Source organism: Cervus elaphus, chromosome 18 (assembly GCF_910594005.1).
Source record: "Cervus elaphus chromosome 18, mCerEla1.1, whole genome shotgun sequence".
Taxonomy (NCBI): domain Eukaryota; kingdom Metazoa; phylum Chordata; class Mammalia; order Artiodactyla; family Cervidae; genus Cervus; species Cervus elaphus.
This window is the reverse complement of record NC_057832.1, coordinates 109,092,841-109,107,214: the sequence shown is the minus strand read 5'-3', so window position 1 is coordinate 109,107,214 and position 14,374 is coordinate 109,092,841. Positions and strand designations below refer to the sequence as shown.

At 48.1% G+C, this 14,374-nt stretch overlaps 1 non-coding gene across 1 annotated transcript; it reads left to right on the top strand.

Moving 5' to 3' along the window:
- Positions 1-1,355: 1,355 nt before the first annotated feature.
- Positions 1,356-1,462, top strand: LOC122674919. The gene has a single exon (XR_006335083.1). It is a non-coding gene; the product is annotated as a U6 spliceosomal RNA (small nuclear RNA).
- The last annotated feature ends 12,912 nt before the right edge of the window (positions 1,463-14,374 follow it).

Here is a 14,374-nt window from a genome sequence, read left to right as displayed (position 1 = left end):
CTCAGGGCTACTAAGCCTGAGCACTGCAATAAAGACCCAATGCATCCAAAATAGAAAATGAACAACCAATTCTACAGAACTGTATAAAAAATAGTCTATAATCCCAACTCCCAGAGATAAACTGTTAACAAATTTGTCTATGTCCCCCACTATCTTTTTCTACACATATGCAAACATTGGTATATTTTTAGTTTTTATGAAAACAAGATCATCATATCCATGCCATGTGCAACTGGCCTTTCTCGTTCACCTTATGATGAATATCTTTCCGTGTTCATACTCAGACATATGGAGCTTCCCTGGTGGCTCAGAGGTAAAGAATCTGCCTTCAATGCAGGAGACTCGAGTTCAATCCCTGGGTTGGGAAGATCCCCTGGAGGAGGAAATGGCCATCCACCCCAGTATTCTTGCCTGGGAAATCCCATGGACAGAGGAGCCTGGTGGGCTACAGTCCATGGGGTCTCAAAAAGAATCAGTCACAACAACTAAACAACCACAGACACATGCATCATTTGCTTCTTGGAATTCCCCTGGTTGGCTGTGTTGTAATTCATACAGGTCCATCCTCTGTTAAATGGCATTCAAGCTGTTTTCAAGTTTTCCCAACTACAGATGAATCTTTGGTGAACATCCTTATACATATTACTGTGAGGATAACCCAAGTGACAGTCTCAGAAGTAGAATTTCAAAAATGCTAGTAGGTGATACCCTCTAGAGAGGCAGTTGTCTACCTGCCCCTAGCTGTGTATCAATGTGTCCATTTACCCCACTCAGTGGGACACCGCTCTGTCTCAACCCACACCAATTCTAGCTTTTTTGTCTCCTAGACCTAGGCAGACACCTCCCCCAGAGTTGAGTCAACTGTTTTGACTTAAGTCTTGTGTTTCTTTTTAAAGCTTTCATCCATAAATTGTGTGGTATTTCCTCCATGTTCCCTGTGTTTAAAAACTGCCTGTGCAAATGCCTTCCTTCTCTGTCGAAGCTTCCCAGCTGGCCTGCATGAAACCCAACGTCTCTGACAAGGTTTGAAGCCTCAGAATGTGTTCCCTCTGCCCTACGGGACCCTGAGGGGAAGGACAGCGGGGTGTCCTCAGCATCATAGCTGATCAAGGAACACTGACCTGTAACTTCATTTCAGCCTCATAGCAAACTTGGGCAGTAGGTGAGCAGGATTTTTCATTCCTGGGTTCCCAGAGGGAAAAACTGGAGCTCAGAGATGTTATAAGACTGTCCGAGATCTTGTGTGTGTGTGCTCAGTCACTTCATTCATGCCCAGCTCTTTGAGACCCTATGAACTGTAGCCCACCAGGCTCCTCTGTCCATGGGATTCCTCCACACAAGAATACTGGAGTGGGGTGCTCGCTTCGGCAGCACATATACTAAAATTGGAATGATACAGAGAAGATTAGCATGGCCCCTGCGCAAGGATGACACGCAAATTTGTGAAGCGTTCCATATTTTTAAACAGATCACCAGCCCAGGTTGGATGCATGAGACAAGTGCTCGGGCCTGGTGCACTGGGAAGACCCAGAGGGATCGGGTAGAGAGGGAAGTGGGAGGGGGGATCGGGATGGGGAATACATGTAAATCCATGACTGATTCATGTCAATGTATGACGAAAATCACTACAATATTGTAAAGTAATTAGCCTCCAACTAATAAAAATAAATGGAAAAAAAACAAATAATAGTTTTCCAGAACAAATATAACATGTATGTATATATATTAAATATCTGTTCAAGTAAAAAAAAAAAAAGAATACTGGAGTGGGTAGCCATGGCCTCCTCCAGGGGATCTTCCTGACCCAGGGATCGAATCCACGTCTCCTGCATTACAGGAGGATTCTTTACAGCTGAGCCACTGAGGAAGTCCATCTGATATCATACTTTTCATAAATCCTAGAGGCCAGGCTCAAACCCCAATCTTCTGGCTTTAAACCCAAAGTTTTGTTCCCTAAACTTAAAATCACATACTGATTTAAATATTCATAGTTCACCCAGCCAGAGCCTGGTATGATACAGTTTATTCTGTGTTTCTGCCCCTGGGGTGCAGAGTTGCTGCAGTTAAAGACAGAGGGGGTGCACCAGCTGCTTTATCTCCACGGAGAAGATGCTGGGACTCTTTGGAAGGCGGAAAACCTCAGCTATCTCTAATAAAGCCCAGCCTCCTCAACAGCATCCCGTGTATTACGGACTCCCTGTCCAGTTTCTGAGAACAGGGGTCAGATTCGCAGGTTCCTCCATTTATTATTCCTTCAATCAGCTCACGAGCATTGGACCGTCTGTGTGCACTTGGCACTGGGGGACAGAATCCTTGCATATACGGCCTCACGTTGCAGGTCTTGCCGCCAAGGAGCTCAGCTTCCAGGATAGGGAAGCAGACACGTAAACACCTACCTCCCGTCCATGTTCTAGAGACTGTGACATAAAGACAGACAGGGCGTGAAAGGGGCAAAAACAGGAGGAAGGAGATTGGTAAAGGCTTTATTTGTTTTTTTAAAAAGTTTTGGCCACACTGCACAGCTTGCAGGATCCTAGTTCCCCGACCAGGGATTGAAGTCCTAACCACTAGACCACCAGGGGATTCCTCAGTCAAGGCTTTGAACAAATGACACCTGAGCTTAGACCGACAACAGCAGGACAGATGGAGTTGGCAGGCAGCGCACAGCTAAGGCTTGCCCGAGGGCATCGGGTGCTGGGGGTGAGTGGAGGGGGTCAGGTGAGGCAAGGCAGTTGGGCCACACCAGAGAGTTTATACTTTATCCTAGGATCGGTGAGAAGCCAGGGCAGGACCAAAAATTGAGCACCAACAGTATTATTATTATTTCTAAACAGAAATACTTCTCGGAAGGCAGATCGGAGGGGTTACAGCTGAGATGGGAGACCAGCGAAGAGACACTGGTCAGCTAAGTGAGAGAGGATGGTCTGAACGGAGCAGTAGATGTGGAAATGGGGAGGAGGGGGCTGGGTTTTGAGATTGAGGGGAGGGCAGAACCAACAGTTCTTGGTCATTGAGTGTGGTGGTGAAGCGCTGCTGAAGATAACCCTCCAATTTCAGGCCCCACTGATGGGGCCCACGTGGTGTCGTGTAACAGGATAAGGGCTTGGGGAAGGAATAAGTGGAGGGAAGTTATTGTGGCTTCCATGGTGAGCAAGCTGAGCACAAAGTCCCTGGTGGGCAGACAGGTAAGGATGCTCAGGAGTCCCCAGGCCCTGGAGAGGTCGGGAGAGAAATCTGAAGTAGAGAAGGAGTTTTTGAGAGCCATTTGTATAGAGATGGAGCAAGGCCGTAAGGACAAAATTGGCCACGGAGAACAGGTAGGGTGCTGAGAAGTGGGTCATGGGAAGGACACTAACAAGAGCAGCCTTGCAGGGGAGGGGGCAGAGAGGGGCCTGAAAAGAAGTAGAGGAAGGTCGCTCTGAGAGGGAGCAACGGAAGTGCCCGAGGGACACTTTCTTTCTAGTGCTTAAAGCATTGCTTTTTGTTTGCAAGTCCTGGATTCAATCAAACCCAACCCCTTTAGCTCTCTAGCTTGGATATTCTAGGGAGGCTACTTAATCTCTTATATATTCTTTCTCATCTGTAAAGTGGGGATACCCGTACATACTGCCCAGGGCTCTTGTGAGGAAGACGAGGTGCCCGTGGAGCATGCTCAGCAGAGCCCTGACACGCGGGAAGCACTTGTGCACATGGTCTGTGATCGTTCCCACCAAAGCCACAGGGGGACAGTTTTAAGAAGCCGGAAAAGTCCAAGGGTGTGAACGTTACCGAAAAGCCAGGTGAGGCGGTTCCTGAAGCATCCTCATTTGGATTCAGCAATTTGATCATTGCTGCCATCCCCAGAATGGCTTTGGTGGAATGGTGGGTATAGAGAGAGAGAGCGACAGAAAAGGCAATTTGGAAAGGACTGATTCAGACTTCTCTGTCCTTCTCTCTGGCCCCATGGTTGAGATGTGGGGGAACGCACAGGTCTACTTTTTGAGGAACCCATGTGAAACCAGAACGTCTCCTTTGTTAAGACATGGCTGCCATCTGTGTGTCTTTCCCTCCTGAGATAAGGACAGAACTATCTTTTCTCCTCCAGGTTGCTATGGAGATAGGAATGAGTTTGTAAACAGTTTAAAGGTCTGTGTCAAATCTTGATTTTGTATTGGCTATGAGGGCAGGGACCATATTTTATATATCATCATACAGCCATGCCGCCTGTCACACTGCAATCTTAAACACTGGCTTGTCTTTAATTAACACCCACAGGCTGATCACTCTCCAGTCTGTTCTCTCCCCCCAGTTCTCATTCCTGAGTTCAGATTAATATATCCAGCTGCCCACTGGACCTCTTCTCAGATCCCCTACAGATGTTACAGACTCCAAATGTCTAAAAATTAGACCCATCAGAGCAGCCTCCTTCCTGCATTAACCTCTCCTTCATCCCACGTCTCTTACCTCTGTGAATCATACCTCCTTCCCCTCAGCTCCCAAGTCAAGAGTTTGGGCTCATCCTTGCCTCTTCCTTCTCTCCTAGCCCCCCCCACCTCTGCACCCAGCTAATCACCAAAGCCTATTGCTTCTGCCGACTCTCTCTCCCATTTATGCTCCCTTTAGTCATTCATTCTTTCATTCATTCCACTTCATCTCACTTGCTCAATAAATGTATCGGCCTCTACTCTGTGTTAGCTACTGTTCTAGGCAATGGGAATCCACTGGGGCAGCAAACATGTGAAGTTTCTGATCTCAGAGAGCTTGTATCTGGGGTCTTCCCTAGTGGTCTAGTGGTTAAGAATCTGCCTTCTGGTGCTCGCTTCGGCAGCACATATATTAAAAAAAAGAATCTGCCTTCCGGTGCAGCGGATGTTGGTTCGATCCCTGGTCAGGGACCTAAGATCCCGAATGCATCAGGGCAACTAAACCCACATGGCACAAAGAAGACCCAGCATAGCCAATATAAAAAAATAAATAAATAAAGAGAGTGCTTGTATATTATCTAGACCGAGACCCAAATTCCAGCACCAAATTCCATGGATGGAGGAGGCGTCTCCTAACAGCCTCCCTGTTTCTCGTCCATTCATCAACATTTATTTGCTGAGTTTGTGCTCGGTACCTGGGAGGACCTGAAGAACGCAGAGAAGGCCAGTGTGCCTGGGAAACACTGAGGGAAACGTGAGATTGGATGGTGGAAGAGGAAAAGGGAGGGTCAGAACACCTAAGACCTGGTTTGTGGTGTGTAAAATGTACTCTTTCCTTCCCAGAGAAAAGGGGAATCACTGAAGAAAGGCCTTTAAGCAGGAGAGTGATGTGATTCTACGTAGGTCAACTGTTTCTCCTCTGGCTTCATTATTGAAACGAGTATGGAGCTCATCAGACTACAGTCTACCCTCTGCATGTCAACGTCGCTCAAGTCCCCAGCCACACAGTGGGGATGCTGAAGCAGTGCCACCATCCAGACCTTGACTGTATCGTCACTGGAAGTTGTTGACTACAAGCTGCTCTTTTTTTAAATATGTATTTATTTGGCCGATCGGGATCTTAGCTGTGGCTTGTGGGATCTAGTTCCCCCACCAGGGATTGAACCGAGTCCCTCTGCATTGGGAACACAGAGTCTTAGCCACAGGACCACCAGGAAAGTCCCAACCTGCTCTTGATATTGCTAATCAGACATACTGCTGGTTTAGTCACTAAGTCGTGTTGAACTCTTGTGTCCGCATGGACTGTCACCCACCATGCTCCTCTTCATGGGATTTGTCAGGCAAGAATGCTATGGCCCAGCCCATTTCCCTCACATCTCAGCCTGTCAATGTACATCACCCATGGTCTCAGCTTGTCAGAGATTCGTACTTCCTAAATTGTCGTCGAAGCTCTCCTGGCGCTTCTCATGGCAGACTGTGGTCACATGTGGACAATCGAGCATCCTTCTGCTTGTGGATGGAGGGTCAGCAGACAGCTTGACTGCCTTAAAGCAAGTCTTGGAGCTTTCTAGCAAGTGAATGTCTGGAACAGCCATTTTTCACCTCTTAGCTGCAAAAGGTGGGGCAGACATGGTGGAGACACACCCAGAAAGTAGAATCCAGTGTCTACAGAGTTTGATAGCAGATTGCAATACTATTCCAGGCAATAAGTTGGCACCACCAACTCCTGGCATAGAGGAAAGAGGACACTATGACATATGCACAGGCCCCCAAAGGAGGAGTCCCCAAACAGAAGATAATTAGAAATTTCCACAGGAGCTGCCTTCAAGGAAATATGCCCATCAGCAGATAGTAGGACCGCCCAGACCCCAGAACAGCAAAAATATGCCCATCAGCAGATAGTAGGACCGCCCAGACCCCAGAACAGCAATATAGAAAGAATTGTTTTTTGGCGGGGAGGAATGCATAGAATAAGTGTTGAATAAGGAGATCTCATGGAGAAGGACATGGCAACCCACTCCAGTACTCTTGTCTGGGAAATTCCATGGATGGAGGAGTTTGGTAGGCTACAGTCCACGGGGTCGCAAAGAGTCAGACACGACTGAGCAACTTCACTTTCTTTCTTTCTATAGTTGCTTTTATAGAAGGAAATGGCATCCCACTCCAGTGTTCTTGCCTGGAGAATCCCATGGATGGAGGGGCCTGGTGGGCTACAGTCTATGGGGTTGCAAAGAGTTGGACACGACTAAGCAGCTAACACACACACACACACACACACACACACACACACACACACACGGAGATCTCAAGGGCTTGACCTATAGAAGTCTACTTCTCGCTCACCTTAAACAATCTGAAAGTAGGCATTTGGTGGCCAAACTTCCAGGCAGGGACTCCGGAATGCAGGCTCTTCTGGTCTTGTGACCCTACCCCGCCCCCACCTACTAACACTCAGATGCTGGATCATCTACAACCAGCTGACAGATGGGAAAAGGGAAAAAGATGGGAGGAAGGTCTTCACAGGTCAGACTCCGAAGTGTCATCAACACACCCACCTATACTTCCTTGGACAGAATTCAGACACGGGCCATACCTGCCTGCGAAAAAGGCTGAGAAATGCCCCAGACCCGGGAGGAGAAAGAAACAAGGCTGGCGAACACACAGCATTCCTGCCACAGATCGATCCCGTCCTGGGCATGTTCTTCATCCAACAACCCCTACATAGGAAACAGACTGCCAGAACAGGGTGAGAAATGGTAACTGAGGCCCCCCTAAAAGCCAAGGGCCTCCCTGGTGGCTCAGATGGTAAAGAATCTGTCTGGGATGCAGGAGATGTAAGTTCGATCCCTGGGTTGGGAAGAGCCCCTGGAGAAGGGGATGGCAACCCACTCCAGTATCCTTGCCTGGAGAATCCCATGGACAGAGGAGCCTGGCGGGCTACAGTGTAGTCTATGACGTCGCAAGAGTCGGACACAACTTAGAGACTAACATACTAAAAGTCAAAGCTTGTAGTCAGTTCAGGGATCAGAGAGAAAGTGGGTCTGGCCTCCACAATGATGCTGACGTCTGGCCAAGTTTTTGTATCTCTCTCCAGGAGACTGAGCCTACCACCCAAGCCCCAGCTGCTAGCTAGGTTTCTGCTCTAATTCACTTCCAGGAGCCTTCCTGCAGCTCCATGAGGCCACTAGTGCCATCCTCCTACATGTGATGCTCATCTAGACCTAACTAGACAAGACTAATCTGCCCAACCAAGACCCTCCCAGACTCCAGTGCTACTTGAGTCAAGCCTCAGTTCTCCACGCCCCAGGGGATACTGTGAATCAAAACCATTTGCTCTGCCTGAAGAAGTCAACCTTGTACCTTGAAAACTTTGCTGAGTTCCTGCCTTTACTGGTCCCAGCTGCACTGGTCTGTGTACTAAAGTCCCAGCCGGCCTTGTACCTGTGCCCACCTGAGTTATGGCAAGCCCTGTGTCATCTTATATCCTCTAACAGGCCAGACTCCTTCCTGTGCATTTTCAAGACACTTGGGCTGGACTCCACCTCATCAAGGAAGTCCTCCAGGGCCACCCATGGTGATGAGTTCCCTGTCCTACCACAGGTCCCCAAGCTTTCTCCACTGAAGTTGCCTGACTAATTGCATGTCTACCCTGTAGATGTAAATGTTTTGGGAACAGAGACCTTATCTGATTCAACAGTGTATTCTCAGAGAGCCAGGAGAAAGCCTGTCTGTCCCTCAATAGGTACTCCGGCAATGTTTGTCGAATGAATGAATGCACTTCTGCCTGTGTTTCAGGTAGCAACCACCAGATGGCAATAGTGCTCTTTGGGTCATGAAGGTAGGCGGTCATGTTCTTTCTGCAGGAACACTGAAATCAACTGAGATTTGCTCCCATAATCCAAGTACTTGATTAATTTTCTATAAAATATATTGTTTGTTGAGAAACAACCACAAAACCGTTTCTCAATCTAGACTTTCTAAGAAAGATATAACAAAAGAAAGGAAGAGGTACAGAGAAAGCCCCGTTGAGTGAGTTCCTTTCCACTCCAGTGAGTACCATTCTCCATTTGATCTAAGTGTGGGACTGTTTATCAAAGAGTGTCCATCTGGACTCCTAAGTATTTCACGTTTCTGCAGCTGTACCACCCAGACACCTTCGTGGCTGCCTGTACCTGTTCTGGGTTCACTGGCTCTAATTTGACTAGCTTATCTTATCAGGGTTTACCAGTAGACCAGTTTGGCTGGATCAGAGGGTTCATGAAGAAGGCTAGGAGATAACATGGGAGCAGTCAGGAGTGGCTGGCAGGAGGAGACCTCTGGATACCAGGATGAGCATGAACTTTACCCCGCAGGCAAGAGTTACTGGCAGAATTTTCCTGTGTTGTGCACACATGTGCATGCATGTGAGGGCGGGCATGCACATGTGTGTGTGCATGTGTGAAAGGGCAGTGGGATGGGGAGGGAGGAACATGTTTCAGATGGTGTTGAGAAGGATGGTGGTGGTGGGTGGATTCGGGAGATGCTCTGTAGGTAGAACCCCTGGAAGATTCGATGACGGACTGGGAAGAAGAGAGAGCAAAGAGAGCCTGGGATGGAACCCCACCATGGGACTAAACCCTGACTTTGTACAATTTATAAATAAGGCATGCCTTCCCCAGGACACTTCCGCCTGCTGGACAATTTATCTTGTCTAGCAAGTTCCCGGGTGACCAGCACCCCTCGACTCAGTTATTCAGTGCTGACCCCCCTCCACCAGCAGCCCTGTGGGGCACACTCGAAGGTCCCCAGTCTGGATGAGAGAGACAGGGCTGGTGATTCTAGAGAGATGAGGAAAATAGAGGGAGAGCCATTTTTAAGCGCAGGAGCATCCCCAGGTGTCTATGTCGCTAGCGCAGTGATTTTCAAACAAGATGGGATGTCAGATACACGTGGGAGGGCTTTTAAAACACAGACTTCTTGGCACCCCCCCCACCCCTGCTTCAGTTTCTGATTCTGCAGGGCTGGAGCCTGAGAATCTGCATGTCTATCAAATTCCCAGGTTACTCTGATGCTGCAGGTTTGGCCTGCCCTTAGAGAACAGCTTCCTTCTGGCCCCTGAAAGTGAAAGTGAAAGTCAATCAGTAGTGTCTGACTCTTTGCCACCCCATGGACTATATAGTCCACGGAATTCTCCAGGCCAGAATACTGAAGGGGGTAGCCTCTCCCTTCTCCAGGAGATCTTCCCAACCCAGGGATCGAACCCAGGTCTCCTGCATTGCAGGCGGATTCTTTACCAGCTGAGCCACAAGGGAAGGGAAGCCCTTGTATTATAAACATAGCAGAAGTTTTTTTTTTTTTTAATGCTTAAATCAGAAAAGTGAAAGTGAAAGTTAAGTCGCTCAGTCATGTCCGACTCTTTGGGACCCCATGGACTGTAGCCTACCATGCTCCTCCATCCATGGGATTTTCCAGGCACAAGTACTGGAGTGGGTTGCCATTTCCTTCTCCAGAGGATCTTCCCAACTCAGGGATTGAACCTGGGTCTCCCACTCTGTAGGCAGACGCTTTACCTTCTAATTCACCAGGGAAGTCCTACTCAAACCACCAGAATCTGATCTGGCTGAAAAGACTCTCCCAGAGGGATTTCCTCCACCTACACAGTGGCTTCAAAGACAGCACCTCTGGGTGCTGAAGCTCTGAAGATGTTGCTGGGTTTGAGCGGCAGTGCAATTCTTTGGTTTCTGGTTTATGAGTTTCCCCCTATTTTGTCTCTCACGCCCTCCTCTTTGCCTCAGGAAGGATCTCAGCTTCCCCTCTTTCCCTGACAGTTGTACTCAACTGGCCAGAATTCTCTAGTCCTCCCTAATGATCAACACGAACTATTTCAAACTAGGTTGTTTCACAATAGGCACTTGTCACTTTGCTTTTCTAGCTCTTGTTCCCAGAAATATCTATTTGGCATTTCCCGTAGGTGGATCCTGCCTGCTCCGGGCAGGCCAGCTCACCTGCTGAGCAGGTGTGCGCCCCTACCCCCCACCCCCACCTCCAGTCACCACTTCCTGCCACAGCCCTGGTTTCACCCCACTCTTTGGATGACATCTGTCCTCTCTCCCAAGAGGACTATTTGAGTTTCTGCAGGAGCTGAGGCAAGATGTGTGTCCTTTCCCTCAATATGGTGGCAGGAAGATGAAGGAACAGAAGGTGTGTGGGGGATAGAAGTAAATATGGGTCTGAAATTCCACATAATTACATAATAGAGAGGTATTGCCAAGGTAAATTAATAAGAAAACAGTTGGGTGATGTTTACCAACAAAATCAGCTGGGGTGTGTCAGTTGCTGCTTTTACTTTGTTGAGTGAGCCATGGATTAGCCGCATACACAGGAAAAGAGGCACCCTCTTCATGGAAGTGGCCACATTATTCTGTCTGCTTGGTCAGGCTACCTGGAAGCTAGGAAAATTGCCAGCGGAAGGCTGGGGGCTGCAGGGTAAGCTCTATGCCCATGGTTTGCTTTACTGAACATCCTCCTGTCTGTCTGTTTGTCTCCTTTTCATATCTGCCCTGTCCTCCCGTCCGTCCTGCTCCTGATGCCACTTCCACAGCCATGGTACCGCAAGGCCAGCACAGTACAGACCAGCCAGGCTAAGGTCTGCCTCAGATTCACATCCCTTACATAAAAGACTTGGATGGCAACACTGAGATTCAGATCATGCTCACTGTCAGTATCATGCAAGCCCTCCTTCTCCCAACAAGTTTTGTAAAAACTGGCCAAGCCAGTTTGAATTTGAAACAGGACTTGGGCTCCAAGCTGAGGTCAGAGGAACCAAGCATGGCATCGTCCTTTAGTGAACACTCTGGACCACCCAGGAGGTGAGAGACTTAGGGTCAAGGTCTGGGAGAGGAAGAAGGGTGAGAAAGGTCCCAAGGAAGGAGCTCACCACGGGGTGACCCAGGACATCAGACCCCAGTCAAGACCACAGGAGGCGGCGTCTATGTGAGGACTCCAGGTCCATCCTCTTTTGGTCACAAATCACCATCTTTGGGCAAGTCTGGAGAATCACAATCTTTGGAAAACCAAGCAGAGACTCCAGGTGCCTCGTCTAGCCTCCCACCTTCAGAGCATCCCTGGAAGCTAGTCTGCGGGGTCTCTGCTTGAATTCCCCTACTTCCGGGGAGCACAGTTCTGTAGAGCTGCCCTTCTCTTGTTATACAGTGTCAGAACCTGCGTCTAATTTCCCCACCTGTGCTCAGACTCCTAGGGCTTCCCTGGCGGCTCAGACAGTAAAGAATTTGTCTGCAATACAGGAGACCAGAGTTCGATCCCTAGGTTGGGAAGATCCCTGGATAAGGGAATGGCTACCCACTCCAGTATTCTTGCCTGGAGAACCCCATGGACCTGGTGGGCTACATACAGTTCATGGGGTCGCAAAGAGTCAGACACGACTGAAATGACTGAGCATGCAGTGACAACCACCCTCAGGTTTAGGCAGGGCCAGAGGGTGCCTGCTCGACCAAGCAGTTACACTCCAGCTTGGTCAGGTTCAGTGAACTTTGACAAAGACAAGACTAGAGCTCGGGTTGCTCGCCCACTGACCCGACAGCACTTTCATCACGTGCTGCATCGTGCTGACAGCGGTCAGAGTCCAGCTTCCTGAATCTGACGTGGACCCACCAGCCAACCTCCCCAGTGAGCCTGCATGCCAGCGTGAGGGCTGAAACCCTGGGCTCCAGGATTTCCTCTTTGTGGAGAACAGGAGTGGTTGCCCAGGCGGTGGCCTGAGCAGATGGAGAAGTGAGCTGAGGGTCAGAGGGAAGCCTGCTCCTCACAATGCTATGTAGAGAGATTCATTCAGGCTACTTCACTCTCCGATGATTTGTCTGTAGTGAGGGGGTGACACCCCCTCACGGTGCAGTGGTCCATTCAGGACAGACAAGGGGGATGGTTCCCGGGAGAGGCATGTAAGCCACACGAATAATCCAATAGAAATACCATCCAGGACTTCCCTGGAGGCTCCAGTGGCTGAGACTCTGTGCTCCCCGTGAAGGGGCCCTGGATTCAGTCCCTGGTCAGAGAACTAGATCCCACCTGCTGCAACTAAGAGTTCCCATGCCACAACTAAAGATCCTGCCCGAGGCCACGAAGACTGAAGATCCCTTGCGCAGAACATATAAACAAGTATTAAACAAATAAATATTTTCAAAAAAGATTATTAATAATAATAAATAAATATTAAAAAGAAAGAAAGAAGCACCAACAGACAGGCAGTGAAGACTTCGCTCCTGGAGAATACAGAGAGTGAGTGTAGGACTTGGAAGCTCCCATTTTACCCTCCCCTCATGCATCCCAGCTACTTTGGAGACGGGGTTCCAAAGGTCATAACTCCAATTTACACCTGCTTTTGGCAGAAAAAAAGAAGTACATTCTATGTCTGTCATCATTGAGCCTAGTATTTGCTAACATTTAGCACAATTATTCCCTGGGTCGGGAAGATGCCCCTGGAGAAGGGAATGGCAACTCACTCCAGCATTCTTGCCTGGAAAATCCCATGGACAGAGGAGCCTGGTGGGCTACAGTCTACGGGGTCAGAAAAGAGTCAGACATGACTTAGCAACTAAACAACACAGTTATAAAGAAGATCTGGAAAAATCCATAGAGTTTGAGTTCTAGGTTTCCTGACACAGGTAAAATGGCTTTGGCTTCAATTTACATAATTAGAGAGAAGTAGTTATGATGGGATTTGGGTACCCAATCCAGGGTCCGGAGACATAGTTCATAAGTCTGTAATGGGTGTTATTATTCAAAAGAAGGAGGATGCAAAATAGCTAAACATTTGGATAAACCTGAGGAACCCTGGCATTCTTTTATCTCGAACACTTTTCCAGAAGCTATAAACAGCCCAGTGGGTAGTAAGTTTTCCTCAGCCCCTTGACTAGCAGTGTTTTTTCTTGGCAGCCAGTCCAGTAGTGGCATGAAATGACTTACACAATAGGGGAAAGATAAGATGCCTCCAAGGTGGGCAAAAGGACATCATTGGCCCAATGTTGGGAGATGTCTGACCACCACATCCTGGCCTTTGATTTTTCATGGGAAGCTGATCAAGTGCCATGTTATTCATGCAGGAACATTGAGGATCTCGATCTTTTCCTCCCAAAAAGGAAACAGATATGTGGAGAAATGTTATATGCTACCTCCGCTTCTCCTTTCCTGACCCTTCTACTCATTTTGAAACCCATCTCTAGGAACAGTTCTGTCATTCTTGAGACCTAATCCATAAAATGCAAGACAGGGCAAAAGACATGTTTTGGCAAAGAGAAAGCAAGGGAAATTTTCTTACTTATGTTTGTCTGGAGTTCTTAAAAAATCTTGCTGGGATATGTATTACTTTTGTAATGGAAAAGAAAAACTTCTGGGAAAACTTTTGATTTGGGCTGCATAAGTTCATGGGTGAAGATGTTACTTCCGTCTGAGTCTCTCTGAGAAGTTCACCCCAACGATGTGGGGTCAATATCACCTCCCTGTGTTCATGCATTATTTGCTCAGTAGGAATTCAGCCTTGGCCACAGAGTGTAGAACATTTCAACCTACTTATCTTTGCTTTGGAAAGAGGTTCCATCTAACCTTTTATGGTGTAATGGAAAAAGAGAGCTCTTTTAACATTCCTATACACTGCAGCTTTTCAAGGATGATGATCAGAAATACACACAAGATACTGAACTTCCGCCTGTGTAAGACTGTCGTATGGCAGGAATTCCAGTTGTGCCAAGGCCAGCACTTGAGAGCCTTGATTTGGGGGGCTAGAAGCCCTTGAGCCCCAGATTTATGACCATTTCCATGTCTCAACCATCTTCTCCAGGCACATTCCTGTTAATTTATGAAACACAATTGCTCTAAAGGGTACAGGCCTGGGAGTGCAGGATTGAAATACTCCACCTGGCCAGACACGGTCATATGGACTAATTTAAGGCTTTGCTCATTTTAAAGGGGATATTTCT